The sequence below is a fragment of the Aythya fuligula genome, chromosome 1 (assembly GCF_009819795.1).
Source record: "Aythya fuligula isolate bAytFul2 chromosome 1, bAytFul2.pri, whole genome shotgun sequence".
NCBI classification, from domain to species: Eukaryota; Metazoa; Chordata; class Aves; order Anseriformes; family Anatidae; genus Aythya; species Aythya fuligula.
Window position 1 is genome coordinate 32921309 of NC_045559.1, and position 6125 is coordinate 32927433.

Sequence of the window (6125 nt, forward strand, 5' to 3'; positions counted from 1 at the left end):
TGGGCAGGAAGCAAACCACGAAGCAACCCCACTGCACCCTGCGAGGAAGAGAGCCACTCACCCTCCTGGCAGTGAAACAGGCGAGAGGAGGAGTGAGCTGCCCAGGGTTGGTGAGCCCAGGGCTGCTCTTTTGACACTTCTTCCCCTGAATGAATCACTCCCAGGCGGCCCCATAGAAATTTCATATCGACAAAGGATGTGGGGTTGCATCCACAACAGGGGCTTGCCTCTGGATCCAGCCCTGTGGGCACAGCACCAGACCGTGCACTGTACTTGACACTTTTAATATTTCCTATTTCTCCACTCACAGTCTCTTCCTGATTTTGATTCTTTGGACTCTGTTTGCCAAGAAGTTTTGTGAAACTTTAATGTTTGTGACCAGCACCTTCTAGTTCTATCTTTTACAATTTCTTGTAAGATTTGTTCAATAGGTTTTCATGCCATTCACTCCTTATTGATCTTATTCACTCATGGGCCTTTATCTTTTAGTGTATTAAATCTCCCTGGCTTCGGATGTACGAAAGGTTCAGGAATTTGCTTTTATATTTCAGGCCCATCGTTTTTCTTCCTGTTGTCTGCCTAGAGCTGGCAGTTCTCTCCTTGGATGCCTTTCAATGCACCTTTATCTCATCAAAATGGATCCTCTTCCCTTTCCTCTGCAACAGTCTTGAGCCTTTCTCTTTCTGCGAAAACGCCATTTCCATCCTTCTTTTGTTCAGTCCTGCAGCCTCCGAATGTTCTGTAGATTACATTTCTGCTGCCTAAAATGCATCAGCAGCCGTGCTCATTTTCAGAACTGCTCTCCGTAGTACAATGTTCTTCCAGAGTTTGGAAATTTCCTGTCTGAGCCGTCCTTCAGAAATTTCTGCTTATTGACTAGCTCAAACTGCCTAATAGAAACTGCAGGTATGCAATGAAATGCTCTACCTATGGAATACAAGTGAACTTAAGTCAAAAAAAAAAGCAAACAATCCTTTGGTTGACTAAATCATCACACGTCTGAGCACTGGGCAAGTTTCTCCACGCATAGTTTATGAATGCTGCTTGATTTGGGGTGCATTTTAAATGGGGACTTGGTTGGCTCCTTGGCTCTCTTATGGTTGAAAATTGCAATGATGCCTGCAAGAGATTCTGGGCACGACTCTTGCACCTGACACAAAGCTGGTGATGGTGGGTTGTTGATTTGGGATGATTACCCATTCTGATATTGTACCCCCAGGCAAATGCATGGCTAAAGCCCGGGGGAAAGCAGTTACTGTGCTGGAGGTGGCTGTGTGTGGGTAGGGGGAGTCATGGGGAGTGCTCACAGAGTTCTCTTTATTTTAGTGCATCCATCATTGGCACGTTTGGACTTATGTGTTAGGGCATGTGTGAAAGAGGGGGGAATGAAAGAGAGAAGATCAGAAACAGGAAAGGAGATGGAGGAGAGAAATGAGAGATCCCATGTTTTGCAGAAAAAGCTGCTTGCCAGAAAGTAACCTTGAACATCTCTGAAGTCCTGACGGGCTTTCAAGAATGGCCAAGGGTGATGAAGAAGCACAGCGTGTAGGCAATGGCTATTTCTGCGCCTCTGTGCTACATCTATGTCTTGTGCTAGTTGAAATAAAGGGTACATGGACTTCTGGGGCTTTTTTTTTTTTTTATTCTCCTTTTTTAATTTTTATTTTTATTAAGAACTCTATGTCCAGTTGCTGCAGAGTGCCCATGAGCTTAGACCTGTGAAAAGCAGCATCTAAGCTCTACTGGGCTGTTCACAGGAAGGCTGATCCTCTTTTAGGAAGTAGTTGAACAGCAAGATCCTCTTCCCACCAAGACTTCACAGAGACCTTGTGCTCAGATAGTGTTGCAGATGTGCTGCAAGGAGGAACAAAGTGCTGATACCTACCTGAAGGTTGAGGGTGCTTCAAGCACTAGCACACCATCGGTATGCTTGGAGTCCACTGAGGAGGTTGAACTCTGCCAGGGTGGTACAGCAAATTATTGCACTGCCTCATGCAGCGTTCTTCTTGGAAGTAAACTTCTCAGCAATTACCTATGGTGCCTCCAGTCTGAGATGCTAGGGTTTGCTCTCAAACAAAAATAAAGGTTTCTTGGAAATCTACCACCATGGTGAAAGCCTGCTGGTGCTCACAGGGTCCCAGTGTGGGTTCTGTGATGGTCCTTGACAAGGATATTTTGTCTAACAGCTGAGCAAGGAAGAGCATCACTGACAATGATGCGTAATGGGGAGATTTGTACATGACTGGTCTTGCATGACACTCTGTAAAGAACTGCCCACACTTGTCGCAGAATTCATGAACAATGATAGCATCAGCTGTGCTTAAACGTGTTCAGCCGCCTCCAACTCTGCAAGTTGAGGCAGTCAGTTTTCTGAGGGCTGCGAAATGTTGCATGCATTTCTGTGACTCCATGATCATGCGATAGTACCATCTGTTGGCTTCCTGGCCAAAGAGTGGTGTTCAGCTGCAGTGACTAACCCTTGGCTTAGTGGGAGGAGCTCTCCTCTCTTACTCCTTTTTAGATTCAGGAATTCAAGCAAGGAACCAGGGAGCTGTGCTTTTTCTCCTTAACTTCAGAACATCTGCTCTAGCTCTTTTCTCTGATCTGAACAAATGTTTTACTAGGATAGAAAGGCTTCAAACTTCTTGCATGAGCCTAAGCAAATACCGGTGACTAAAGCAAAGGGATAGATGCCGATAGTGATAGTGAAAACTTCACTAAAACACACTTTAAAAGTATGACTATGTGTAATGAAATGCTCTTTTGTTTATGTTCATTTAAGGCGTTGCTTCTTACCATGAATTTATAGTGCTATAGACCAATTTATATGGTCTGACGAGACCATAAAACTTTGATCTTTCTGAATGAGTAGATTCAGACTTTGTTGTATCCATGGTGCTGTGTTGTGATACAATGCAAAGAAGAGATTATCTCTCCTTTCCCCCAGAAAATGATAGTTTTGCCAAGCCATTTGTACATAGTAATTTTAAAGGTTTTCTCAGTGTGTGGAGGGGATGTATCTGTTAGGTCGGAGTGCCAGAATTGGTCCTGGCAACCTGCAACTCCCAGTCCCAGCATAAGGCGTAGCTGTGGAAGATGGGATGTCCCTAGAAACATGAAATGATTGGTAACTGTTGTGCATTAAATCATACTGAAGATAATTTCTTTAATCAGGGACTGGCCTCCTAGCGCACAGCCCAGCAATTGGATCCTCTGTTAAAAAATATTTATAATAAGATACTTACATAAAAGAATGTGGAAGTTTAATTTGGAATTTGGATGCCAAATATTATATATCAAAATATCATTAATTAGAAGCACTCAAAGTTGCTGAGCATCTGTTGGTCCTTACATCTATGGGAGCTGAGGGAGCTCAGTGTCTCTAGCAATTGGCGTGCTTGTTTACCTGACAATGTGTGAAATTAGAAGCTAACCTGTAAGTGTCCAGGTTGCATATACTGACCATATTGTAATCCCACAGTAAGGTATCCTGGAGATGTTACGGGACCTTGAAACAACACAAAGTTGAAAAAAGGAGGGGGGGAGAATTCTTAATTTTGACAATTCCTATCTAATACGATGAAATCAGCCTTTCAGGATGGTGGCAAAATGAGGAACTAATTTTTAAATCAACACAGTAACCAACAAACTAATACAGATTAGCTTTAGATGCAAGAAACTCATATTTAAGTGTAGAGGGCTAGATTAAAATGAAGTCCTTTAAAAAAAGATCTTGATCACTAATATTTTTAAAATAATAAAACTAAGACAGCTATTGACATACCCAAGGGTATGTTGGGAAATATGGCAGAAATATAGCAGAAATACAGCAGAAATACTAAGGTTATTTGAAAGCTGGGGCTGTTAACATGTCTCTAGGACTGGACAGGTGACTCGTGGTATCTGGTACCTATGCCATTGCTCCTCTGACAATTACATTTTCTTTTGCAATTCTTTAAAATGCAAACATTTATAGTTTTGTTTGTTTGTTTGTTTGTTTTTTGGTGTGCTAAGCCTAAATGAATTGGAAGCAAAATTTAATCTGTAATTTACAAGGCTCTGGATATCATGTGTGCTGGAGCTTCCTTCCCTAGAGATGGTGACAGCACTTGAGGCCACAGCACTGCGCGTGCACTCAGCGATTATTAAATGTGCAAGCTTTTAATAATGTGTTTGTGGAGGAGTCAAGTTCTGCGGGAAATGCATTAGATGGATCAAGTGAAGCTAGGTGGAAATTCTTGTTACGAATACACCAAAACTTCCTGATCTGCCTCAGATGGGGAAGTGTGCAGCATCACTGTGTGCTTCCCCTGCGCCTCCCCTGCTGCACACAGCTGCCCACCCCTGCTGCACCCCTTGGCGTGCCACTGAGCTCAAGCTGCAGTGAGGAGAAGGGAAAACAACGTGCAAAAATGCTGAAGTGTGCAGGCCTCTGCTTGGAGGCACAGCTAAAAACTTTCTGAGGTACCTGTGGGGTATCCTCCTGCATTCTCTGTTTTTAGGCTTCGTGTAGCAGCTGTCATTACAGCAATGAAGTGATTAGATCTGCTCTGTTGCCTAATTACAGGACTAGAAATGGCATGCATTCCTGCAATCTCGTTAAGTACTCCCTATCTGAACCGTCTGATTTCAAGGATAGTCTTTGGGAACTTATCTTTAAAGCAAATCATTTTTTTTTTTTTAAAGCGCACTTGATTAAAGTGAGGAGTCTATCATATTGTAGAATTATTGATTATGAGAAGCACTTTGAACTTACACACTGTTTTTCATCTCAGAATCTCCTAATATTTTGCTACAAGTGGCAAGTATTAGTAGTCCCACTGCAGACTGAACACTTGGAGGAAAACTGAGAGAATACATGATTTACTCAGGATTCCCTGTCAAGTTGTGGAGCAAGACTTGCTCCACAGCTTGCATGGCTAGCTGTCCTTCCCTTTAATGTGCTTGAGGGGATTGTACCAGCAAAAGGGCTTTTGTTGGGTTTCTTTTGGATGGAAACCAGGACTCTTCCATGCCAGACCCAGTGCTACAGATTTTGGGTACAAAACACAAATGCTCACATTTTCCTGTTGGATACAACACTTGCAAGTTTTCTCTTTGAGAGTTGTTGCCCTCTCTTGCACATCAACTAGGAAGACTTACACGGTAATATTAATGATAGGAGCACAGTACTAAGAGAGAGAAGACATTTAAAAAGACTCCATACGTCTTTCTCAGCCATCAGTATGTCCCTCTGCAGTGGTAGGTCTGCCTTCGTGCCAGCTTCTGGCATCTTTGGAGGTGGAAAGATGAACCTGCTCCCACTAGTGCTTGTTTTATTGCCTCCCAGTGGCTGTATATCTACCCACCTAAACCTGTGTTGCAGAGCTGTGGGCTTGCAGCCCTCTCCTATGCCAGGCCCGGGCTGGGATGCTTGGAGTGACCAGAAGTTGGACATATAACCAAGTGAACAACCTGGTCCTTCCTCCTCTTCTGGTAAACGGGGCTTAGCAGAAGGTGCTGCTCACTTAGCAATGCATACAGCTAACTGTGTACATGCTTACAACAGACGAGATAATAATTATCAGTGGGACATACACAGACATCGGTAGAGGCCGTTCACACCAGAAAAGGGATTCGGTAGTTTTGGTTCCCACTGCTTTATCTCATCTGCACATCCCTCCTATTTTTCCATCTGTTTCACATTACTTAGTCAGGAGGTGAAGAAAGCAAGTTACATTTTGACAGAGCTGGGTCAGAAGAAAAGTGCAGTAACATTTCTAAGGCCCATGTAGAAAACTAAAAGTTGGCTTAAAAAAAAATCTGGATATATGGGATAGCAGAAAAAGTTCTTACAGCATGAGTGTAACACGTGCTTTACCAGCAGGTCTGGTGCATAGAGCTCATGATAACCAGAAGGCAGAAGATATAGTACAATATGTGGTATACATAAATTCATATATATTACTATTTTATACCACAAATTTACAGATAGATTATACGCAATATATACTATGCTAGCAGACATCTATTTTACCTCTTAAATAAATATATTTAAAAAAACTGCAAATGGGTTTAGAATGTGTATTCAATGTATGAACTTGACCATGTTTTTATTAGGGGTTTCTTAGTCTCAGACGGCCACT